General features: G+C 36.0%; 1 protein-coding gene and 2 pseudogenes across 9 annotated transcripts in view; all 3 read left to right on the forward strand.

Moving 5' to 3' along the window:
• The window catches only part of FHIT (fragile histidine triad diadenosine triphosphatase), a 1,538,293-nt gene that overhangs the window by 430,950 nt on the left and 1,079,843 nt on the right, over window positions 1–27,500 (forward strand). The window lies entirely within an intron of this gene.
• On the forward strand, window positions 2,823–3,856 carry LOC141555878 (creatine kinase B-type pseudogene; annotated as a pseudogene).
• Window positions 6,323–6,655, forward strand: LOC141552275 (small ubiquitin-related modifier 2 pseudogene; annotated as a pseudogene).

The raw sequence follows: 27,500 nt of genomic DNA on the forward strand, positions 1-27,500 counted from the left end.
TTCAAAACAAACCTTTATCCTTTTTCCTTTAAACAAACCTTTATCCATTTGTTAAGCCAGAGCTAGCTTTTCTCATGACTTTCTGCTTCCCTTTTTTCTTCCTCTTTGTTTTGGCTCTCTAGCTATCATTGGACCAGGAGACAGTTCTGCAGCTCCAGAATTAAAAAATATTCTGTCTCCATGGGTACCTATAGTAAATACATTTGAAAAGTGCTGTGCTTTCTGAGAATATTATTGACAATGTGACCTAGCTACAATCATGCACACCTACTCTGAAGGACTTTATGATGAAAAATCCTATCCACACCCAGAGAAGGAACTGATGGAGACTGAAAATAGATTGAAGTATTCTCTATTATTCTCTCTATCTTTTTCTTTATTTTTAACTTAATTTTTCTTGAGGGATTTTATTTTGATTAGAGTGGGATATCTATGTTTTCTTTCACAACTTGACTTTTATGGAAAAGTTATGGAAAATAACTTCATATGTGTTTTTTTTAATTGTGGGGATAAGGGAGAGAACCTAAAACTCAAAAATCTTTAAAAATAAGTGTAAAAAGTTGTTTTTGAATCTCACTGGGGAAAAATATTCAATAAATAAATAAATAAAAACAATGTGATCTACCACAGGAAAAAAAAATATGCTACTGTTCCCAAAAAACACAAGAATTTGAGTCAGGGAGTTTGAGTTCAAATTTTGCCATAAATAGTTACTATTTGTGTGGTCCTGAACAATTTATTCAGCTTCTTTATATTTAAGTTTCTACATTTGTAAATGAGGGTATTAGACTCAATGGCATCTAACCCAGCTGATTTTAGATCTAATAGACATTGTTACTTGTTTACCTCGGGAATTTTGGTGAGCAAGAAAGAGCTTCATAGGGCAAGAGCAAGTCTGGGGGGCCGTGTGCTTTCTCCACTCAACATTTTCTCTTCTAATACAAAGATCTAGCCACTTCATGTTAATGATAGCTCTGTATCCTGCTTTGAAAAATTGAGCTGCATACATCACATTAGTCTACAAATTGCCCCAAAACAAGATAAAGCAAAATCATTGATGTAGAGAAACAAAAATATTCACGTTATTTGGGAAAATTAAGACAGTTGTCAAAGTGTTGAGTTAAAATCGTTGGAGATTTGAAGATTAGCCATCATTTGGAATTTTGGCCATGGATAAAAATAGTATTTTTTTAAATTGGCTGGACCATTAACAGCAAAGATCTGAGGCCGAGAGCAGTTTATGTAGTGAGAATCGACAGTCTGTAGTTGGGAGGCCACAGTTCTGCTCTTAGTTATCATTTCCAATTATTATCTGCAAGTGTCAGTTTCACAGTAAAGTTCACAAACTTCTAAATCTGGCAATATAAGCCTCAGTCAATGTAGGGAAATTGTACTAAAGGAAGAAATTTTAAAAAGAGATTTACCTTAGGTTAAAAAAAAATGAAAGCTTAAATATCTTATGAAAGTCATCAAAAGGAAATATCAGTAAGGGAGAAGAATAGAAAATAGACTGATGTCAATGGGGACTCAAAGACAATGATATTTGAATTATATCATTTGGAAAGTACCTAAGGGTGATAGCCATAGGCCCTGTATAAATTTACAATGATGGCAGCGGTGGTATGCAGTAATAATTTGGAAGTACAAAGTAGGAACAAAAAAGTCAAAGCACGTCTATGTTACCTTGTACCATAAATCCAGGATGAAAGTACCTTGTCTTCATGTGACAGGGGAAAAATTATGCCCGGAGTTCTAGATTTAATTTGGCCTGCTTTATTCCCATAATAGTGTGCCCTGAAGGGAGTTCAGATAAGGCCCCCAAATGAGTGCATCTTTGGAAATGTCCACTAATATGAATCTTATTTGACATTCCCTTTTGCTGTTCTTCATTGTAAGGGGATGAATCCATCATCTTCACCCTAGATTTCTGGGGTAGTAAATTGGCTAATGTTGGTGCAAGTGACATAGGAACGAATTTTCTGAGGTAGGTATTCATAGATTCCTTCAGTTTGGTTCTGTTGCCATTGTAGTTGAGTTTCCTTTTCCTCACATAGAAATCTCCTTGTCACTTGGATGAGGAGATAAGACTTTTTCTTCATGGCCATGGAAGACAGAATTAAGATCCATGAATAGAATAGAGCAAGGAGGTGAATTTAGATTTACTCTAAAAAGAGACTTCATACTGAGAACTCTACAAATGTGGAATGGGTTGCCTATGGAAGCAGTGAGTTCCCACTCCTTAACATTTTCGGTACCTCTTAGATCTCAAAAAAACCTTTCAGAACTTTATTCAATATGAAAGGAAATAAATTTTAGAGTTTTATGCATATGCATTTAGGAAAAACTCCTCTGATGACCATTGAGGTCCTCTTTAACTCTTGAAATTCTGTGTTATTTGGTCGCATTGAGCTGCGTAGCAACATTCCGAATCTGTCGCTGGAAATATAAACGTCAGCATTGAAGCGAGCTTAAGAAACAAACAAAACAAAAAGACAAAAACAAAACACAAGACACAAAAAAGGAGGGGGGGAAGAGAAGGAGTCTGCTTTATTCATTGATTTCCTGTGATCCTTTGTGCTTTTGAAGTAGCTTTGACACTATTATCACAAGATTCATAATCTTTTTTCCTCAGAACTCTTTTTACCTTGTTCTTTACATTTTAGAGTAGAAATTTATATTATACACAAATCATATTAAAAGTTACTTTTTTGGTGACTGACTTCGGCTCAAAGTGGCCTGAGATGGTAGTGCAGCGGCCCTGGCAAGGGCAACATCATCTTCTGTGACTCCCTGGGACACCCTCGCCTCCTGCCATTGTGCCATTCTCCAATAGCCACAATGTACTGAAAGTCTCACTACCCTAATGAAGAGGAATATCCCAACCTTTCCTTGCACAACAACCATGTGGCTAAGGTGCTGACACCAGAGCTCTGTGAAAAACTCCAGCTCTTTCACCCTGGATGAGGTCATCCAGACTGATGTGGACAACCCAGGGCACCCAATTCATCATGACTCTGGGCTGTGTGGCTGGACATAAAAACTGCTATGATGTGTCCGAGGAATTGTTTGATCCTGTCATTGAGGACAGCCAGATGAGCACAAGACTGATCTTAACCCTGACAATCTGCAGGGTGGTGACTGTATCTTAAAACTTTGTTCTGAGTTCTTGTGTTCAGACTGGGGGTTCTGCCTGCCCCCACATTGAAGCTGAGCCGAGTCCCACACCATAGAGAAGCTCTCTGTGGAAATCTGGCCAGCCAGGAAGATGACCTGAATGGGAAGTACTATGTTTTGAAGAACATGAACAAACAGGAACAACAGCAGCTGATTGATGATTACATCTACAATAAGCCTGAATCCCCGTTCCTCTTGGCATCCGGCACGTACCAAGATTGGCCTGATGGCAGGGGCATCTGGAACCTTGACAAGACCTTTCTGGTATGGGTCAAGGAGGAAGATCACCAGAAAGTTATGTCCATGCAGAAGGGAGGTATTCACACATTTCTGCATCAGGCTCACCCAGATTGAAACCCTTTTTAAGACCAAGAGCTACAAGTTCATAGAGACTCTCACTTGTGCTATATCCTGGCCTGGCTCCCAACCTGGGCACAGACCTATGTGTGGGTGTCCACCTGAGCAAGCATGAAAAGTTGGTGAGGCTGCAGAAAAGGGAGATGGGGGATGTGGACATTGTAGTTGGGGTGGTATCTTTGACATCTCCAATACTGACTGACTGAGCTTTTCAGAGGAAGAGCTGGTACAGATGGTGGTAGATGTTGTGAAGTTGCTCATTGAAATGGAGAAGCGTTTGGAACAGGGCCAGTCCATCGATGAACTTATGCCAGCCCAGAAATGAGCAGCCGGCCACCTGAGTTCTATGCTTCCTAATTTATTGCATGAATGAATAGCCACCATCCTTCCTGCCTGTGGTGCCCTCGGGGCCTCCAGATGCAGCCCACCTAATTATGCTGTAGAGAAGTCTTCCTCCAAAACTTTGGTGTTAGAGCTTTAATTTTTGATGGTTGAGATGTTGCTAAATTATTGTTTTGGCTTGACCCAGATCTCAGGGCAAAGAAGAATTACTTTTTATTTTATTAAATAATTTATCATTACACATAAAAGTTTTTTTTTAACTCTTTATGTTCCAAATTCTTTCTCCCTCTTACCTCTTCCTCCCTGCCCCTTGTCTTTGAAAAGTCGAGCAATGTACATTATTGCTGTTACTGTGTACAAAGTTCTTCTGGTTCTGTTCACTTTGTATCAGTTCACTTAAGTCTTCTCAGGTTGTTTTTTTTTTTTTTCTGAAGCCATCCTGCTCATCATTTCTATACCCAAACAGTATTGTATCTTAATCATATACCACATATGTACTGTCAAAAAAAGTTATAATTATAAAATTAATTTTAAAAAAAAACCATATACTACAACTTGTTGATCCATTCCTTTAAAGGACTTCCCTTTCATTTCCAATTCTTTGCCACAACAAACGAGTTGCTATAATTTTTTTGTACAAATAGATTTTCTTTCCTATATTTTCATCTGTCTCATATATAGACCCTAGTAGTGGTATTACTGGGTTAAATATTGTGCACAGTTTATAGCCTTTTCGGCATAGTTTCAAATTGCTTTTCAGAATGGTTGGATCAGTTCACAACTCTACCAATAGTGAATTAATATCCCAATTTTCCAATATTCCCTCCAGCATTTTTTTCCTATCATACTAATCAATCTATTAGAAGGGAGATAATATCTCAGAGTTGTTTTTATTTGTAGTTCTATGATAAATAATAAACTAGAGCATTTTTCATATGATTATTGATAACATTGATTTCTTCTTCTGAAAACTGACTGTTCATACTCTTTAGTCAGCTGAGAAATAGCTCTTTTTGTGAAAAATAAATTTGACTTAATTCCTTATATATTTGAGAAACTTATCACAAAAAAAGGTTTCTTCCTTTTATTGTTTTTCTTCTAATTTTGCTGCCTTAAATTTGTTTGTGCAATTTTAATTTCATGAATTAAAATTATCTATTTTATTTCCAGTGATCTCATTTTTGGTCATAATCTCTCCACTTATCCATAGATTTGACAGGTTTCATGTTCTCCCAATTTTCTTATGATATTATTTTTTAATGTCTTGGTCAATTAATTCATTTTGCCCTTTTCTTGATATATAGTGTGAGATATTGGTCTATGCCTAGTTTTTGCCAAACTGCCTTCCAGTTTTCCAGCAGTTTTTGAAAAATGTTGAATACTTACTCCAAAAGTTTGAATCTTTGGGTTTATCAAATAACCTATTACTATGGTTATTTACCACTATGTATTGTGTACCTAATCTACTCCACTGATCCACAGCTCTATTTCTTACCCACTATCAAATTGTTTTGATTAATACCACTTTGTAATATAATTTAAAATCCAGACTCTTCTAGTTCGCCTTTCTTCACATTTTTTTCATTGATTCTTTTAATATTCTTGATTGTTTGTTCTTCCAGATGAATTTTGGCTACTTTTTCTAGCTATATACAATAATTCTTTGGTAGTTTGATTAGTATGGCACTGAATAAATAAATTAATGGGGCTTTTTTTTGGTTTTATTATGTTAACTCAGTCTATCCATAAGCAATTGATTTTTCTCCAATTGTTTAGATCTGTCTTGTAAAAAAGTATTTATAATTATGTTCATATAATCTCTGGGTTTATCTTGGCGGATAGACTCCCAAGTATTTTATGTTGTCTGCAGTTATTTTAAATAGAATTTCTCTATCTCTTGCTGCTGGATTTTGTTTGTAGTACATAAAAATGCTGATGATTTATCTGGGTTTATTTTATATCCTGCAACTTTGCTGAAGTTGTTAATTATTTCAACTAGTTTTTTTTTTAGTTGATTCTCTCAGTATACTATCATATCATCTGCAAAAAGTGATAATTTTGTTTCCTCATTGACTATTTTTATTCCTTCAATTTCTTTCTTGTCCTATTTCTATAGTTAGCATTTCTAGTACCATATTGAATAATAGTGATGATAATGGACATCCTTGTTTCACTTTGATCTTATTGGAAAGATTTCAAGCTTATCTCTGTTACAGATAATGTTTGTTCTTGATTTTAGATAGATGCTACTCATCATCTTAAGAAAGACCCATTCTTCCTCCTCCTCCTCTTCCTTCTTCTCCTGTTCCCCACCATCACCACTATCATGTTCCTCTTCTTCATCTTGTTTCTGTTCCTACTGTTGTTGCTTCTCTCCCCTTTCCCTTGGAGTGAACCATTCCAGTGCCTCTTTTGTAAAGAGATAACTGAGGAGACTCCCAGACTCATCATGGCTGATGAAAAGCCAAAGAAAAGAGTCAAAACTGAAAACAATGATCATATTAGTTTGAAGGTGGTAGGACAACATGGTTTGGTGTGCAATTTAAGATTAAGAGACATACATTAGTGTGCTGGTTTACTTAGTGAACTGCTAAACACATACTAGTTTACTTAGTAAACTAGTAAAAGTCTATTGTGAACAACAGCATTTGTCAAGGAGATATTTCACATTCCAATTTGATGGGCAACCAATCAATGAAACAGATGTTCCATTTATGTTGAATTGGAAATTCAGGATGAAGATACAATGGATATATTCCAGCAGCATACAGGAAGCATTTAGTAAAAAGAGCACCTGCAAATCTGCTCTCAAGAAAAGCAAGTTAGAAAAATAACATTTAGTTCATCCTCATCCTGACTACTGCAGTATAGTTTTCTCTTTTCTTTTATTCCCTTTCCCCATTCCTTTATTGTACATAAAGTAACTGGTATTGATACACATGCATAATGTATACTTTTATTTACTAAATAGCCACTGTTATGTTTTGATCAATACCAAATGGAGATGGGGAGGAGACAAAACAAACTGGTTCTGTGAAAATATCCCTTTTCTCCATTAAAAGCATGTTCATTCAACTTTTATCTTTATATTTCAGCAAGTTATTTTGCTCTCACTGTTTGACACAAAAAACCCACCCCCCAAAAATCCTTATTTACCTTGATTGGATAATTTCAACTTTTTTATAATTGTAAAATCAAGGAAAATTTGTAACTTTTTGGTACTTAGATGTTACATGTAGAGCAATATTTTTTTCCTAGTAGGAGTGAATTACTATAAAGAAATTGATTCTAGATAATTCTCTCTTCAGGTCATTCTGTTGTTTAAATAAATTTCTTGTTTAAAGTAAATTGTTTTCTTTCATTATTTTCAAGAAGCTGTTAAGAGATGGTGATATAGAGAAACATAGTTTAATTAACATATTAAATGATTAATCTTTAAAAATGTATGATCATGACAGTGATATGATATTTTTGTTGGCATTAATGATTTAAAAAGTAGTAAATGGCCTTTACAAACATATTTTCTTATATGCTCAGTTTTTCACTGATTACAGAAATTCAAAGAATATTAATAAATTAAAGGAAGAAAAATTTTAAAGACTCCATTGATTCATATGTCCTAGAATATTGTTAATAGAAATGGGCATTATATTTTTGTCAAAGGCATTTTTTAATATCTATTGATATAATCATTTAATTTTTATTGACATGGTCAATAATGTTGATAGTTTTCCTAATACTGAACCAGTCTTACATTCCTGATATAAATTCCACCTGATCATAGTATATATTTATGATATATTGCTATAATCTCTTTATTAATATTTTATTTAAATTTCACCTGAGATTCCAGGATTTGATTTGAAGTGTTATATTAAAATTATTTGAAAGGGAATGGTGTATTGATTCCTATAGGATATCACTTAGTTAAAAAATAAATTCAAAAATCTCTGCCTATAGTCCCTACCATCTTAATGAGATTATAATTATGCTAATTACCTCAAGAACAAGGTAATGAAATAATGTGATACCTACCAGTTTCTTTCTAACCTTATGCATAGGACTTGATATATAAACTCCAAGGTTATTTCCTTATTTTCATATATCTTCCTTTTACATGATTGAAAGAATTGGTCCCTAATGGAGAACCTGAGAAGTGGTGGACTCCATGGTTGGCAAAGGATTGTGGTTGGATAGTTCTCATGTGTCTTCCAGTGTTGTCTATATGACATGAAGGCAAATGCTTTGGTCTTCCACTTAATTCCATATATATTCACTGATTGTTCCAGTTGTCTTTGAGGCTGTTGCATGTATGAAATAAATTGATAATATAGAGTAGTTTTGGAAAAAATGGCTTGGACCACCAAGTCCAAAATGATCTGCTAAGTATTTTTTGCCAAATATTTATGATATGGCAATAATTGGTTTTGAGAGTCGTGTTCTTTGATTCAAGTTGAATGACAGAGGTGGAATGGGAAATAGCAGTAGTCCTGAAACTGGGTCAAGGTTGGGGAATTGCATCTGAAAATTGAAACCAAGCTTATTTAATTCACAACTGATGCCAAGTTGTGGTGGAGGATCTGGTAGATTAGACAACCTGGAAAAGGATAGTGAAGCAAAATAAATAACATTTTGTTTTGAGGAGCACGTATTTTGTATCTTTCTTATTGCATTGCATTATCCTATCTTTTATTTTTATTTTTAACTTGAGGAATAAAACAAATATTTCCATGAAATAATTACAGTGAAAAGGATGATTGCACATGAAACTGCAAATCTACTAAACATAACTTGTGATTCCTTTCAAATATATAAAAAATTATGATATAAGTTTCTTTTTTTCCTTCCATCCCCTACCTTAAAGATGTGTGTATTTATAAAATTATTCTATATATGCTTTTATTTATCTGTTCTGTCTCAGGATGCAGATAGTATCTTCATATGTCCTTTATAGTGAATTTGAGTATTTATAATAATCAAAATAACTTATTTGTTCAAAGTCATTTTAAAACAATATCACTATTACTGAAAACAATATTCTCTTGGTTCTGCTCATTTTGCTCTTCATTATTTCTTGCAAGTCTCCATGTTTTTCCCTAAAATCATTGAGCCCATCATTTCTTATAGTATAGTAGAATTCCATTACAATCACATAACATAACGTGTTCAGTCCTTCCCCATAGATAGGAATGCTTGTAATATGTAGTTCTTTGCCACGAGAAAGAGAGCTGCTATAAACATTTTAGAGCATATAGGATCTTTTCCTTTTTCCTTACTTATCTTTGTAAATAAACTAAGTATCTCTGGGTCAAAGAGTATATAGGTAGTTTGATTACTTTTTGGGGCAAAATTCCAAATTATTCTCCAAAATGGCTTATAAATTCCACCAACAAAGAAGTAGTGTCCCCATTTTTTAAACATCTACTCTGAATATTTTTCATTTCCATCTTTAGTCATTTTAGTCAGTCTGGTAGGTGTAAAATGATTATCTTAAGATTTGTCTTATAATATAATCTGTCTCCCAATTTCCTGTCTCTTCCTCATCTAATCATATCTATACACAGAAGGTAACATTAGTTTCCTAAGGCACAAACTTGACCATTTTCTCCTCCCCTCCCCTTAAATCTCATTATCTCAAATGCTATATTTGTAAAGTCCTTGACACAGTAACTGGCACATAATGGATGCTTACTAAGGGGCATTTTTTCTCATTCCACCTACACTCTGGGTGATTTTCTATTGTCTTTAGAAAAAAAATTTCATGTGAATAAGAGGGTGCTCCCCAACTTGGCTATAGCTTCCTTTTCAATATTGCTCTCCCCTGCCTCTACCATGCACATGTGCACACCTAATACAAGCTAATTAACTACCAGTTAACAAGGAAAGACTTGCCAAGAAATGATAGAGTGAAATCAGCAGAACCAAGAGAACATTATATTCAATAACAGCAATAGTGTTTTAAAAATGACTTTGAACAAATAAATTATTTTGAATATTATAAATACCAAAATTAGCTATAAAGGACATATTTAAAAAATACTATCTGCATCCCGACAAAGAATTGCAACTTCAGAGACTGGAAGATATCCCTTGCTTACAATGTCTTTCCCCATCATCTCTGCTGTTTAAAATCCCTTTTTTCAAATGCTTTCTTTAACTCATTTCATTTCCTCTGTGAAACCCTTTCTGATCTCCCCTCCTTTGTACCCCAACATTTGTTCATGTTTTCTACCTTCTCAGATTTCCTTGAGTTGGACTTAGCTTTATGTGAACATGTTCAGTACCTCCCAGGGGAAGGCAAAAGGGCAAAGATGATTTCCTGTTTTGTATTTGTATGCTAATGACGTGCCCATGGCTGATATATAATGCATATTTATTTGTTGAGGTGAAAACCCAGTTTTAAAGGGAAAAAAAAACCACATTAGATAATTTCCTTTAGAATGATTTAAATATAGGATAGCTTTCCTAAGTTGATTTGACGGTGAAGGCAGTAGCAATAAAACTAAAAGACTCTGATGTCTTTTTCTAGTACTGAGGCTATAAGTCTAATATTTATAATGTATTAATATATACAATATAATGTATATGTGTATATATCTAGAACTATAATGGTCTATAAGTCTAATAAGTAGATAATATGTTAATTTATGTCTAATATTTTTATTGTATAACTTACTAGATTTTCAAAGACCTCTATATTAAATATATGTATATTAGACTTATGGACCTTTATACACACATATATTCATAAAATAGAAATATGATATTTATAATATATGCATATATTTTATATAACATTTATTTGATATATAATACACATTAATTATATTATATTCATAATATATATATTATATTATATTTATAGATCTCTAAGCATATATATATATATATACATACATAAGCAAAATAACAATAGATACCATTTATATAACAATTTAAGGATTTAAAGCCACTTTATATATGTGTTCTTAGCATCCCATTTGATAGAGGAAACTGAGATTCACAGAAATTACATGACTTCCCTAGATGGCTCAGCGTATAGAGTGCCAAACCTTCCTTATATTTGTAAGATGTTTATGCTTGGGGCCACATTTTTATGAAAAAAAAAAGTGCTTCCTCTGTAGAAATCTTCCTCAATCAGAAATAGTTTCTCGCTTTTAAATAGCTTCCCATCCTTTTGAACACACACCCGAATTTCATTTTCCACCCCTATTTCCATTTCTTTGTACCCAGGAGGACACAATCCATATTTTGCTGGCACAGAGCTTAGTACGGCCAATGTAACCTCAAAGCTAAATATATCCTGTGACAACATGATGTGACGGCCGCCTCTGCTCTCCAGCCTTCCTGTTGCTTCCTTTGGGTGAGGAGGAGGAGGAAGGAGGCAATGACATAAGTAATGTGTCATTCTCTGGGCTTTTCATTAGCACAGGGGAAGAAGAATTCATGATTGGTTTCCTTTCACTTCTTTTCAGACAAATGTAGGATTTTACTAAGCTTGCAATAAATTAAAGGCATCTCATTTGGGGAAGTGCCCAATGTTATCAGTAGATAAGGTTTCTAGTTATCCAGGTGTCATTGATGCTAGAATTTTACATTTCAGTGTGAATGGAAGGCTTGCCCGGCTCTAAATCAAGCATGAAGAGAATCCATAGACCCCAGGCTGGCTGCTTGCTCGGAGGCAGCGATATCTTCAGGAGTTTTGAGAAGAGAGGGGTTAAGAGCACAAGATAGTAATCTGGTACTTCGGGTGGCATTTTGAGGGCACTATTTATGTTGGTAGGAACCACCTTTGGGCTGTATTTTGCTTTCTACTTGCTTTGAATAGTTTTTTTTTTTTCCCTTTGTTTTTACCTTGGATATTTTTTCAACATAAGAAGATGTTTATTTCTTTTTTATTTGAATAAAAAAGGACCTTCCTTTGAGGATTGGTTTTCTAGAAGCCTCTGTCTGTTTTCATATATCAGGTTTCATTTTGGCCCCAACATCAGAGGAGATGAGGAGAGGAAGGGCAGAAACCAAAGGAATTGTTCTGCTTTGAAAGGAATTAAATACTAAATCCATGTCATCATTTTCTACCTCCCTGATTTCCTTCCCTCTCTACCTCCTTTCCTTCCTTCCTTTACTTTTTCCTTTTTTCTTTTCTTCCTTCCTTCCTTTTGCTTCCCTTTTTTCCTTCCTCCTTTCCTTCCTTTCTTACATCTCTTCTTTTCTTCCTCCTTTCCTTTCCTGTCTCCTTTCTTCCCTCCCTCCTTCTGTTCCTTCCCTTTTCCTTCTTTCTTTTCTTCCTACCTTCCTTCTTTCCTCCTTCCCTTTGTCCCTTTCTCCCTTCCTTCCTCCCTCCCTCCATCCTTCTCTCCCTACCTCCCTTATTCCTCCCTTGCTTCCTCCCTCCCTTTCTTCTTCCCTCCCTTTCTTCCTCCATCCCTCCCTTTCTACCTTTGTCTCTACCTCTCTCCCTCCCCCCTTCTTTCATCCCTCCCTACTTTCTTTCTTTCCTCTTTCATCCCTCCTCCTTTTTTCCTTCCCTCCTTCCTTTCCCTTCTTTCCTTCCTTCCTTACTTCCTTCGTACTTCCCTCCCTTCCTTCCTCCCTTTTTTCTTCCTTCCTTCCTTCAAGTTCTTATGTTTTTTCCTTTAATATTCAAAGTCCTTATTTATATTGAGGAGCAGCAGCTATTTTAGAACTACCTGAAAAATGCCCTTGGGAAAGAAAGTGTTTGTAGCACTTAGGAAAGACCCTAGTTTGGGTGTCATTTGGACAAAGAAAGAAAGGAAGCAATACTTTAGGTCTGTTTGGTGGTATCAGATCAATACTGTCTAGACATATTCTCATTAGGCCCTTACATTGTAGGAGCTGGGTCCGGACTATGTCACTTAAGCAGAAGGTGATGAGGTTTCATTTAAGAACAGGAAGGCCCAGGCCTCAGTCCTGGAAAGCTGAGGCCTCCCAGGAAATGCCAGGTACACAGCACCTTAGAATTCATGCTGGGAAGGATATTTTAATGGTGGATCTTTAATGGTTCCTTAATTTTACATGAGGAAATTGAGGTTCAGAGATTTTTAATGACTTGTCCTAAGGTCACACGGTTAGCGAATGGCAAATCCAGGATTTGAACCAAGTTAGCATGCTTCAAGTCATACCACACTTCAGACGCTGTGTCTCTGTGAGTTAATGAGGAACTCACAGATATTAGGTGACATTGTTGATAGTGTTGGAGCTGGGGTGGGGAAGATTTGAATTGAAATTAAAAATAATATACTTATTAGCTGTGTAATCTTGGGCAAGTCACTTAACATGTTTTTGTCTCAATCACTTCATCTACCAAATGGGACTAAAAATAATAGCTATCTTCTAGGATTATAGGAAAATAAAAATGAGATATCAGGGTTTTGTAAATATTAAAGCGCTCAATGAATAGCAGCTATCATTCACACCACCATCCTCACCCCCACCACCATTCCCACCATCATCATCTGTTAGGATTACTAGGTGAGAATTCAGGTTGTCTGGACAATTACAAGGTGAGAACTCAGGTTGACTTGATAGTTCTCTGGCTCAGATTCTAAGAGGAGCAAGCTTATTGGTTGGAGTAATTCTCACCTTGTTATTGTCCAGACAACATGAGTTCTCACCTAGTAATCCTAACAATCATCATCATCATCATCATCATCATCATCATGATGTTTTAGTTTCCAGCTACATCAAAACCTTTGATTTCAGTACTTCAACAACCTTCTACTCTAGCTCCCAACCAATCCACCCATCATGATCTATTGACCCTGTATCCCAAGCAGAATCTAGTAGATTCCTTCAAGCCCTTGAAGAATCCCAATGTACCTCTCTAATTTATGATAATTCTAGAACCCCAAGTTGAAGTAAAGAAAGAGGCAAAGCCTATTTTATATTATGCCTTTTCTTTCACTCTCCATTCCAGAGACCTTAGGTCTGCTGGTTATTCCCCATGAAAGGCATTCTGTCCCAGGTATTCCTTTCTTCAAGGCTGCCTTGGTAGCTATTCCATAGCACCACTTCCTTGCCTAGGCCTTACACAGGCCTATAAACTGAGTTTAATACCTGTTGGACTAACACTATTTAAAATAATCATTTATAATAGTTGTTCCTCAGGCAAGGACCTCAATACCTCTATGCCTCTGCTCAAGTTATGCCTTCCTTATGTCTGGAATGCTTTTCCTCCTCAACTCTATAACTAGAATCCCCCGGTTCTTTTCCAGTAGAGTCCATGTACCACTTCCTACAGCAGGCTGATCCAGATCCCTCCAATTACTGTTTTGTTTATTCTTTCTAAAATTTGTGAGACTCTTTAGGAATAGGATAAGGACTAGTCCAATAATTTCACTGGTACAGGAAATTCCCGGTGAAAATACACTGGAGTTCAAGAACCCATGAATAGATCACAGTGATCAACTGTGTCTACTTTGATATATTCATAATAAACTTTTTTTAAATTCTCTTTTACCTGAATTTTGCCTTGTTAATCAAGGTAAAAGACCAAATGAAGAATTTTTCTTTCAATAAATGACTGAATATGAGATGTCTATTTAATTGAATTTGACCAAAATGCCCCAAAGACAGTTGTCATTCTATTCCTTGATATTATCTCAATAGATAGGATTTGATAACATCTCCAATTTCTGGCCCACAGTAAGTACTAAATAAATGCTTATGGATTGACTGATTATCATTGTGGATTAACTGATGTACCCTATGGGGTACATATGTGGATGCTTCATCACTGTGGGGTTTTTTAGAATCCCTTTTAGAATAAAGTAGCCCATTTCTCCCCATTTGATGCTCCCTGTTCACTGTCTTATTTTCAGTAGCCCTTCATGGATTTGGAGATCTTTTTGATCCTCTTCTAGGATCAGAACTCAGAACTTGTTCTAGCTCAAATACCTTCATCCAGAGTTTCTTCTCTCAGTTTCTTCTTCTCCTCGGAGTTTCAAGAGTCCTTTTGTTTCCTGTTACTCATTTGCAGTTTCCATTGAAATGATATCACCAATATCCAAGCCCCAGAAGGGCAAAGGTAGAATAGCCTTCAGATAATCTTGACACTTGAACAAATGCCCATCATTTATCCTAATCCTTCACTTTCTAAATTTAGGGGAAGATGAACACAGATGCTGAGGAAAATGCTGATGAGAAAAGAAGGCTCATTCATGATAAAATATCTCTTTCTGGGAATTTAAATGTTCCGGAGATTAGCATTATTGATCATGCTCTTTTCACATCATCTGTAGATGATCTTAGAATCCTGAAACTATTATTCTCTCCTGTCTAATGTAATTACCAGAACAAGGAATAATCTAATTAGAAGACAACAAGAATGCTTTCTAATTGTTCTAATAAATTATGGTAATACTCTATGTGTGCAGCTAGTTTTTAGTAGAAATTTATTTAACAGATTGACAGCTTGTCTTTTATTGCCAGAAACACAACTTCCATCTCTTCCAGCTGAGAGAACTTTTAACGTGATAGTTAAACCTTCAGAAAATCCGTTAAGGGATCCTGAGGTCCCATGTAGCATAGTAAAGGGTAAAGAAATATGGTTAGGGTTCCCTAGATGAAACCTAGACTAGATAAGGGAGGAGTTGATATATTACAGTCAATTGCCACTGTCTTTTTCCCCCCATGGTCAGCTATAGTAGATGATGATGATATAAAATTGTGGAATAACACCCCCTCCCAACCACCCTCCTCAGCTTATTGTATTTTCTTGAAACTTGTCTGACTCCACAATGAGAAATGTAGACTAGAATCACCTTTTTTGAGACAAATTCAATTTAGAAATAGTGAGGATATGCTGGAGTTCAAGAACTCATGAATGTAAATCTCAGGATGCCATGAGACTGACTTATAAAGGACCTGCCCTGTAAATTTTAGTGCCTTGATACAAAGCCCCAGATGCCTCACCCCTGTTATGGCACCAACTGAAAAAAAAGCACTATAAAAGAAAAGGTGTAAATCCTCCTTTTCCCCAGATCCTATTTGACTTTCCCACTTTTCCCCATTTGCTCAGCTGTTTATAAGCCTAAGACCATAGATCTAAAGCTAGAGAGAACCTCAGAGATCTTCTTTTTATAGATAAGGTACTGAAGTCACAGAAGTGATGTGTTGCTCCAAAGGTCAATGAATTGTTATCTACAGGGACAGTCTCAACCCAGGTCATCTCACGCCAGAACCAGTATCTGTTTATTGTATCACACTATCTGTACACAAGACATAGCATTCCAAATCACTTGGAACAGCTTGGGATAAGTCTTTTTTTTTAACAAATCCATAAAATTTTCCTTATATTCTACTTCAGAAATATTCCTATAGGGATGATTTCCATTTTTGGAGGAGTCTCCACATACCAACTAATTAACCAACCACCCAACCAACCAACTTTTATGGAACCCCTGTTCTGTTACATGTTGTCAAAAGTGCCAGGATTAAAAAGAAGATAAAGGGGAGTAGGGACAATGGGGGAATGTGTACCCAGATCTTGGCTGACAGCTACAAAGTTAATTTATCTTAAAGGGCCAAAAGACACCTAGCTATGCTGAAAATGAAAAGAAAAATCCAAGTTCAGGCATGCAAAAAGGGGCAGGGAATATTTAATTGAACTGAAATATATTCCAGCTCAATCTAGGAAGTATCTGATTTCTCTGTATTCCTCATTCCTCATCAATTAATAATCAAATCGGTTCTTCAATTTATAAGAGAAGAGATATTTTAGGCTCTCCTCTTGTCCTTATTCCCTTTTCCATCTCTCCTTTCCCCTTTTTTTCTTTTTCCCTTTCAACTCTCTCCTCTCTTCTTTTCCCCTTTCTTCTTTCCATTCTCTCCTCTCTTCTTTTCCCTTTTCCTTCTTTGCTCTGTCTCTTTTATTTCCTCTTTATCTGATCATTTCTCTTCTTCTCCCCTCTTCTCCTCTCCTTTTCCCTTCTTCTCTTCTTGCTTTTCCTTCTCTCAACTCTCTCTTCTCCCTTCTCTGCTGTTTCCCCTCTCCTTCCTTCTGTTTTCTCTTTTCCTTCTCCCCACTTTAATTCCTTCCTCTCCACATTTTGACACTAAATGGCAAAAAGCCCATTATTTTTCAGTCTATCAAGGCTTTACTGACTTCTTTCCCTAAAAGATTCCCAGCGGCCAAAGAAGGGTCCTCTCAGAGACTCCTCAACCTTCCTTCTCAATTAAATCAAGCATCCAGGGCAGTTCTTGCTTCCTTCTTATTATGTCTCCAAAGCTAGGATGCCCACCTTCGAAAGCAGCCTTAATGTGCCTCTATTTTATTTTTAATTGTTGGCAACAAAGGGTAACAAGCTACTATGGATAACTAATCGCTTGTGTTACAATTCACAAACCTTTTCTGGGAGCTGCAATCATTGCTGCTCTTTTATTTATATCTCCCCTACGAGCAGCAGGGTCCAGGTTACAGACTGAGATACCTGCCTATGTGAAGGCATAAATGATCTCTCTGCATCCGAAAACATTTCCAAGGTCCTGATGGGATTTGGCAGGAGCGAACATGATAAGATGAGAAGGGCTTTCTGGAACAGAGCGGGTCTCCGAAGGCCTCTGCAGACTAAGTGATTTCAGAGCCCAGAGTGTGAAGTTGACAACATATGCATAAAGCTGACTTTTCCCCCCAGTTGCTGCCACTGTACATTTTTCATTTAGTAAATAATGCAAAATATACGTTAAGTAATGTGAATGTTTTGACACAAACTGACAAAAGCCCAGGACTTTGAGGCGGTCGTCTGGTGGAAACACTTTGCTTAATTTGCTCCCATCCGCTATGATCTCATCCCAGGCTGTTTCATTCACTGATAACAGATTCAGTCTAATCCATGGGCCAACAAAATGGAGAGGGCTGAAAATGAAGGGCAGAAGGCAGGATTTATTTTGGATCACCCTTTTGTTAAAATTGATTATTAGCATGCTTCCTTTCTCCCTCTCTTCTTCCTTCCTACTCCTCTTTCTACTGCTTCTTTCTTTCTTTCTTTTCTTTCTTTCTTTCTTTTCTTTCTTTCTTTCTTTTCTTCCTTTCTTCCTTTCTTCCTTTCTTCCTTCCTTCCTTCCTTCCTTCCTTTCTTTCTTCCTTTCTTCCTTTCTTCCTTTCTTCCTTCATTCCTCCCTCCCTCCTTCCCTCCCTCCCTCCCTTCCTCCCTCCCTCCCTCCCTCCCTCCCTCTCTTTCTTTCTTTCTTTCTTTCTTTCTTTCTTTCTTTCTTTCTTTCTTTCTTTCTTTCTTTCTTTCTTTCTTTCTTTCTTTCTTTCTTTCTTTCTTTCTTTCTTTCTTTCTTTCTTTCTTTTTCTCCTACTTCTCTTCCCTCTCTTTCTCCTTCTCCATCTCCTTCTCCATGCTTCTTTTGCCTTCTCCTTCCTTCATTCTTTCTCTTCCTCCTCCACCTCATTCTAATGTAAAGTATGGGTAATTACCTCTAATAATACCAGTAAAAAAATCCATGTATAAGTTGTAGTCTTAATTACTTGGGGTAGGGACCATTTTGGGGTTAAAAAGATCAATCCTTGAAAAGCAGCAACTGGATTATTTCTCATCATTGTGTAAAGGTATAGTGAATCCTGCAACTAGTCAGCTTCTCTGGAAGTGAATATTTTACTGGTTTTCCCTATCCAATGCATTTTTCATGTGAGGGCCCTTGGATCTCTTTTAGAGAAAGAAGTCAGTAGGACCTGATGAACTTAGTAATTTGTCCAAAAACTCTTGGCCAGTATATGTTGACAACAGAACTCAAACCTAAGTCCTCCTGAATCTAAGGCCAGCCCTCTGTCTTTTCCATCCTGCCTTTTCACTTATCCCACCTTTTCACTTAAAAAATCTATATTCCCTTCCCTTCCCTCTCTGCCCTTCCCTCTCTTTCCTGCTTACCTTCTATTAGGTCCATAAACTGAACTTTAATATTTTTTGAATGATACATTCTATGAATAATTAATTGAAACAATGCTTCATCAAGGCTCTTTATCAAAACCATGATCCTAAAAATGTTATTGATTTACTTGCCTAAAGTTATAGCCACAGCTAGGCTGCAGAAATTTTAAGAAATTATATAATGACAAAAATGTTTTCTCTGGATTTTCTGCATTTCTACTGAATGGGCTCCTTTTGTTTAAACTCTGGAATCTATAGCTTATCCAAAAATGTGTTATCCTTCTTTCTCCATCGGTATGTACCTCCAGAAAATACATAGCATTTTAGAAGTTAAATAATCATATTATTAATAATTAATAATAGATAGGCATTGGGGACAGGAAGTTCCAATTTTGAGTTTGAAAGATATTAGCGTTAGAACCATGAACAGATTATTTAAGTCTTAGTTACCTATAAGATGTGATCTGTTTTCTGGTTTATAACTATCCTTCCTTAATTTTAAGTATTTAAAATATTTCTCTCCTGAATGTTCAATTCAGTTTAAAAAGCATGTATTAGATGGAAGGAGTACAGATACATATTTTATAAGGTACAGGCCAACTGGGTGGCACCATAGAGCATAGAGGGCTGGGTCTGGAGTCAGGAAGGCTCATCTTCTTAAGTAGAAATTCAGCTTTAGACACTTAGTACTATATGACCCTGGGAAAAGTCACTTAATTCTGCCTCAGTTTTCTCATATAGAAAATGGATGGGAGGAGGAAATGGAAAACCATTTTGTCTCTCCTAAGAAAACCTCAAATAGTCACAAAGAGTTAGACATAACTGAAAATGATTAAGGGGCTGAGTTTGTCAGAACATCACTCACTGGAAGAAAATCCCAGGACTCTATTTATCAGGGAAATGTAGAGCACAAAAAAGTTGCATTATCAGGTGGGGATTCCAGTTATTGGGAAGCTTACTGCATGGGAGGAAGTGTGACAATTGCCATATCCAGCACTTGGGAGCCAACAGAGACAGAGAGGGCAAATCAGAGAAAGTGCCTATGTGCATTGTGGTTGGAGTTTCCTCACCTGAGAGTTCCCCACACCAATGAAACAACAGGTCTGCTCTTTAAATTTACTTCAAATTGGGGGCAGCTAGATGGAGCAGTGGGTAGAGCACCAGCCTTGAATTCAGGAGGATCCGAGTTCAAATCTTAACACTTCCTAGCTGTGTGACCCTGGGCAAGTCACTTAACCCCAGCCTCAGAAAAAGAAAAAAAAACAAAAAAAAAAGAATTTACTTTGAATCTCTAGTCCACTTAAAAATATTTGTCTTTGATTAAGATCTCTAGCTTTTGCTCCATCTCCAAGCTGCCAGTGTCTTCACCTTTAAGATTCCTGCATATATATATAATATATATATATAAATATATATATATATCTGCTGTATTGATTTTGTCTATATTTCATATTTTTACATCATGTCTTCCCTTTTAGAAAGTAAGCTCTTCCATGGCAGGGAATGTTTTTGCTTTTTCCTTCTATCCTCATTTCTTAGTGTAGTGTACCTAGCGCATAGTACATGATAACTGAAGGTCTGTTGATTGAGTGATTTATAAAGAATGCATCAGAAAAAGAAAACCAGAAAAAAATTTGTTCCAGAGAAGGTGATTAGTTGCAGGATTCTGTACTTTAATGGTAAATTATTACATAATATCAAAAACAATATTGTGGCTGCCCTCCAATTTGATTTCTCTTAAGGATTCTGACAGTGGGCAGGTAACTTAACTTTTTCCCAGTTTTCCAATTTATTCCTCATGTATAAAATGGGGAGGAACAACTAGATGGTCTCTAAGATCTTTTCCATCCCTAAATTGTGACCTGTGAACTAGATAAGATTACTGGGGAGAAAGGAAGAGAACCAAAACAGAGTTGTGTCAGCAGAGCTCAGAGAAGAAGAGATCAGGAAGCAAAATTGCGGTAGAAAATTTAGGATACAGGACATCAGCACAGCTTTCTCTATTTATTAATATCTCCTTTTTCAGTGGATCTTCAAGGTGACTCCTTCCCCAATCCCCCCCCTTATTCTAGCTTTGGAGTTTGGTTTTGTGTCTGAACTAGATGATCTCTCAGATTTGTATAAGGAAAAAAAACCCCTCTGCCTGCATATATGAGATCTCAATCTTAAGCATAAAGTGATTGCATAAAAGAGAATTTACGTTTTGATCATTTAAAAGAGAATTTACGTTTTGATAATTAATTTTGAGAAATCATCTATCTTTTGTTGTAAATTAGAACATGAGATCATAGGATTATAATTTGAGGACTGATTGGGACCTCAGAAGTTATCAAGTCTAATGTCTTAATGTTACAGCTGAGGACACTGAGACCCAGAGAGTATGTTGTAGTTGCCAATCCCTACCTTCCTCACCTCATTATTGCATAAAATGCCTCATCACGTAGAATGCCATTTGTTCTCTAACTTTGTCTGCGTAGATATTTTCTGAAGGATAATTTCACATTTTCTCCCATTCAGGTCATGGATTGGGTGGAGAAAATGGTTACTCAGTTGGATTTGAAGAGTTTGTTAAACTGGAAAAAAAACAGAAACAAGTTAATCTTAGAAGATTTCTACCTGTCAGGGAATTGGGGTATCTTGAAATTCCTATTAGTGTGCTTTTCTGCCAGCAGCACTTTAAACTCACTGAATGCTATTTACTGCTGTATATCATCCGAGCAGACAGTTTATGATAACAGATTAATTCCAAAAAGTAATGTTAATATATTTAGTCATGGCTGAGGAAGAGATATCTTAATATCGCTTATAGAAGCCCATTTGTTGTTTATTGTGAACGGATGCGATTGGGTCGGGGAGAAGCTGAGGCTTCACAGTGCTTCAAGATAGTATAAGAAAACTGCTTTCCACACTTGGCAAGATTTTTCTTCCATGTGGATCAGAGAGTTGGATGGGTGAGTAGTCAGAATACAGAGCTTCCATGTTAGAGGGGAAGAAGGACATAGGCTGATAGCTCAAAAGCTGGAGGCAATGGGAGCGTCCACCTATCGGTTTTATGGATGAGGAAACAGTTCTGAAGAGATTAAATGACTCTTACCCAAGATCACACAAGCAGAAACTGGCAGAGTTAGGATGCAAACCTAAGTCCTCCAATTTTAAATTTAACTGACTGTCCACTGTTCCACAGCGTGGCCCTCCAGCTAGGGGTTCAAAGGGGAAGAAGTCACTTTGCTGAGACCATGTAACTCAGGAGTGCTGGAGCTGGGCACAGAACCAGGTGATCTGGCCCCTGGTCTACTCTTCTTTCTGTCACGCTAGACTGCCTTTTTAATTATTCACTTAAATGCAAGTAATATTTAATAAATGTCCAATAAATACAAGGTGAGAGTTTGTGTGTGACTTGGAAAGGTGTCCTCTTGGAGACATATGGCCTTTGTCTTCCTAGGATACGTCTTTATCTCTTAAGGTCCCAGGCGGGCCTCTAAGTTTAGAAAAATTGCTGATCTACTTTGCTTAAGGAATGTCTGTTCCAGGAGGTCCCTGATCTGCTAAAGCCATTCCTCCCAAAAGAGAGACTCTCCCATCCTCACTCTCCCCCATGCTCATGCTACCTTTTATCTATTAAACACGCTTGGGCTGAGCTATGTATGATGGGTGATTCTAAAAAAGCAAAAAAAAATCCTGTTTAGAGAGGGAGAAAAAAAATGCTATCACATACAAATGAGACATAAATGAATTGATACATAAGAAGTTGGTGGGGAGTTATAGGTAATGTTGAAGCCTTATTCTCATCAGGAATGGGTTAAAGAGGAAAAATATGTGTGTATGTATGTATGTATGTATAATGTCTTTTATATTCAGAAAGAAATGAGATCAAGAGGATAGGGTGGAATAAAGGAAGAATTTTTAGAGAGGTGGATGGATTAAGGAATAGGAGGCCAAGTAATTAGGTAGAAGTAAAATAGAGGAATAAGGAGGATTGAGTAAATAAGGTGAAAAGAATGTGGGAAAAGAACATACACAAGAAATAATTGTAACTTAGAATGTGAGTGGTATGAATTTAGCCACAAAACAAAAATGAAAGATTAAAATTTTGAATTCAACAATAGGTTGCTTTTAGGAAACGATAAAAATGAGAGAAATACAAAACGATAAAATAAAGGGTGAGGAACAAAAAAAATAAATAAATAAAACAGCAGTAGCAATGATCTCGAAGTTAAAAAGTAAAATAGGCTTAATGAAAAGAAAAAATAGGGAAACTCTACTATTTGTTAGAAATATTATTCAATATTGTTTTAGACCATTTAAAATAACTGAACAGAAACTATGTGAACATAAGCATAAAACACTTTTTAATCAAATAAGGTCAGAACTAAATAATTAGAGTATATTTATTGGACATGGGTAAGTAATCCAATATAATTTCTAAGTGACATTTTTGTCTAATTAATCTATTCAATGCTATCACAATTAAATTATTTAAAATTTTATTGAGTTAAAATAATAGCAAGAACCATTTGGAAGAACAGAAGTTCATAATGTAAAGGAAGGAGAATCAGTATTATTAGACCTTATGAGATAAGGGCATTGTTGAAGTATAAAATGGATAATTTTGATTATTTTAAAATGAAACTTTCTTGTATAAATAAAGCCAATGTAGCCAAGAATAAAAGGAATAAAGAAAATCAGGGGGAAAACTTTGATAGATAATCTTTCAGATAGGACGTGATTGTGTTGCAATATTTTTGTGGTATAAGAAATGATGTCAGTTGATTTTAAAAAACTGGAAAGATTTAGATCTATGAAAGATTCTGTCCACCTTCAGAAAAGGAGCTCACAAGTGGAAATATACATAGTATAATCTTATGTATATATATGTGTGTGTGTACATGAGTATACATGTGTATATACATAGGCTGTGTATTTTTAAATACATATATATATATGAATGCATATATCTATATCTATCTATCATCTGTCTCTGTCTCTGTCTCCTCTCTAAGGATATCCATGTTTAATTGTAACCCTCTTTAAGGCGAGAGGATAGGAAGGGGAGGAGAAAAAATAAAATAAAAAGTACATCAAAGAAGAAAACAAAAGAAAACTTACAAGAAAGCAAAAAAAGCTGAGTAGCTTGGAAGACAATCCATAGTTTTTATTGTATATAGGTTTTCTTGAGATGGAAATTTATTGTTTTATATAGAATCCTCTCTTGTGTGCTGCTGTATACATGGCAATGTTTTTTTTTTCTCATTTTGTTTTAAAGTTTAAGATGAATAAAATAAATTACAAGAGAAGAAGAAAAATAAGAAGGGAAGGAAGAAAAAAAGGAAGGAAAGGAGAAAAGGAGGAAGGGAGGAAGGGAGGAGCCTAGCTAAAGTTAATTCTAATGAAAAATCTCAATCTTTTAGAACTGCTGATGAAAACTCCACTCTCCTCTGTAAAGAAGTAGAGCAATATGGTTATGCCACAAAATTGTCTCATTTAAATGTTTTTGTTGGTTCGTTTTGTTTAAATGTTGTAAAGGAAACTTCTTAGTGGAGGGCTTGTTAAAGGAGAATTACTATCATATGTAAAAATGAAATACAATTTGAAAAATAAATAGTGGATATTAAACAGATCTACAAGGTTACCTCTTTCAAATATCAGGTATTTCTACTGACCTCTTGGCAGATATTATGCCATGGGCATTTATTTTTAAATTCTCTTAGGGATGAGTTCTTAACCTGGGGTCCTTGGACACCAAAGGGGCTGTGAATAGATTCCAAGGAGTCTGTGAACTTGAATGGGAAGAAGAAAATGATGTTTGTTATTTTCATGAACCTTTGATTTTCTTTCAAATATTATGTATTTTTATTTAATGCATTTAAAAAACCATTTTTTCCAAGAAGAGGTCCATAGGCTTCACCTCCTGTTCTAATGAATATGTAGAGTAGAGACACATTTCTAGTTACAGACACATATGCATTAGATATCAGTCACTGGCAGGAGCCGAAAGGGGAGAGGGCAAGGTTATCAATCTGCCATCTTTCTGCTTTACTAGCTTAATGACCGGATTTGTGTTCTTGCCAAAGAAAGTAATTCAGTTGTTAGTCTTTGAAAGGTTAAGCCATGAGATTCTCCCAGGCACAATCTTAGGTATGGAGGAGCCTAGTTTGCTTAGATTATTCTCATTGATAGCTGTCCCCTCTAGAACTGTCACAATTCTAGAAATCCTTCCCATTTCGCAAGCTTTCAAACACTATTAGATGTCAGTTGGTGCTTTTATTTTTATTACTAATAATGTTATTAGACATGAGTTTATTTCCTTCCCTTCTAGCACCCAAATTCTCCTGTTTCAAGGCACTTAATCCCCGGTGTCAGCTTTGATGTGTTTGAAATGCTGCTTTTGCCCAGAAAGAAGGTCAGCCCTCTTCTGTACAGGTGTGGGCATCAGGGGGCCACCAAGTAGAACTGATATTTTCCTCCTGAAAGAGGATTGAGTTTTCTCAAAAACCCACACAAATAGATGATTGAAAGTCCAGGCCTTGACATAAAAAGGAGACTTTTGCTTGAGAAGGCTTAAAGGGCAGGAGAATGTCAATTTGGCTCCTATGGAGACTTCATTTTGAAATAAGTTCACATTTTGGAACTTGTCAAAGTAGGCCCGATGACAATCTGGTTGTGGATATTAATTCTAAATCATTATGTAGGAAAGTACTAGCTAGTATGAAAAGGACTCTAAAGTGATGGCAGCTGTCTAAGTTGGAAGGAAGACTAGTAAGAAAAGGATGAGGTTCGAAAGGAGGATGTGGGTCTTTGACAGGGTCTTGTAGTAACAAGGATATGAGCAGAGAGAGGAAGAAAAGGAGAACATAGATGAGAAGGAGATAATTAAAATAGGGAAGATGGTAGAGACAAGTTTGATTAGAAGGGAAGTTTTGTTTGGTAAGGTTAATTTAGTCAGATGAAAACAGATTGTGGGGGACTTTAAAGGTTAAAAGCCATCACAACATTGGAAAAGATCTTTACCTGAACAGAAATTTCTTCCTTTATATCAGATAGAATAAAAGCTCAAGGAGGGCAAGGGACATTTTCATTTTTGTCTTTGTATCCCAAATATCCAGCAGTAGTGTCTAGCACAGGAGAAATTAATGTGTTTACAAGTGATTAGAATTATTGCCAATAAGTAGCACTGAACCCAGTATATGCCAGAATTTACATTTCATGCCAAATTGACTCTTTTCTCAGCCTTCTATGCTGCCCTTCATGGAATTATAACAAGAAATAGAAAAAAACTGACGTTTATATAATAATACTTGAATGTTTTCAAATAACTATACATATGCACTCTCATTTGGACCCTACTTGGGATATTCAATTAATTTGCATATCATAGCATCACCTCCCTGATGTCATGATTATCTTTAAGAATTAAGAACATGCTATAACAACCCTATGATTTAGGTTGCACAATGTCTTCCCGGATGTTTCTTGAATAAGATACTCTATCTAGATTATTCATCTCTGTGCTTTTTTTTTTCTATTTGTCCCCCATGCTTAGAATTTTCTTTCTTATTTCCAACTTCTGGTTTTCCTGGTGTCTACAATTAAAATCCTACCTTCTTAAGGGAAGCCTTTTTCATTTCCTCTTATTCTAATACCTTCTCTCTCTATTTCTCTGTCTCTCTCCCTCTCTCCCCTTCCCCATTCTTCTCCCTCCTTTTTCTGATCTCTCTCTCTCTCTCTCTCTCTCTCTCTCTCTCTCTCTCTCTCTCTCTCTCTCTCTCTCTCTCTCTCTCTCTCTCTCTCTCATTTCCTTTTTAATCTGTATGTAGCTTAATTGTACATACTTATTTGTTTATATTAATTTTATATTCCCACCTCCTATCTTGTAAGCTCTTTGAGGATAGGTACTGTCTTTTGTCTTTTTTTTTTGTATTTCCCAATGTTGGCATATAGTAGATACTTAATAAATACTCATTGACTGACTGATTTAAGTGATTTTGCACCAGGTTTCACAGCAAGCACTTAAGGCAGGATTTGAATTCAGGGCTTCCTGATTTTCAAGTCCAGTATTTTGTTACTATTGCTTCCTGTATGACTTCAAGTGGCATGCCTACCTCATTATCTGTGTGATTTACCCACTCTCAGTCTGTTTTTCTCTCTGTAAAATGGGAACAGTAATAACACTTCTACAAGCTTATTGTGACTGTCAAATGAGATAATATACATAAGAAGTGCACTTTACAAAACGTGAAGAGCTCTCCACATTTTAGCTCTTATTATTGCACTGATCTCAGATTCTGTTCCATACTTCATTTGCTTCCTCAAGAATCCAGACATTCATGGAGAGCAACACAGCTATCTCTGAAACACTTGCTCAGACAAATATCCAGTTTCCATGTGCAGAATTCTATTTGCCGTCCCACAAATGCAGAAAATCATCTGTATCTTATTCATTGGATTTCCCCTTCTCAGCTGTCGACTTCCTTGACAGTGATCAGTCATTACCCTTTCTGTAGATTCATGAACAAAAATGATCATTGTTAAGTAAGAGGATCCCATATTCCATTATTCGAAGATTTTTTAACTCAGTACTTTCTAACTCATCTGTCTCTTGTATTTATGAACTTAATAGATTTCGCTTAAGTGGGATAAAATAACAGTTCCTTTGGAGCTATTAGGATTTTCTATGTAAATGTACATTTAAGACATTTTTTAAAAACACGTGATATTGACTTGATTATCTACATT

The sequence above is a fragment of the Sminthopsis crassicaudata genome, chromosome 1 (genome assembly GCF_048593235.1).
Source record: "Sminthopsis crassicaudata isolate SCR6 chromosome 1, ASM4859323v1, whole genome shotgun sequence".
Lineage (NCBI taxonomy): Eukaryota > Metazoa > Chordata > Mammalia > Dasyuromorphia > Dasyuridae > Sminthopsis > Sminthopsis crassicaudata.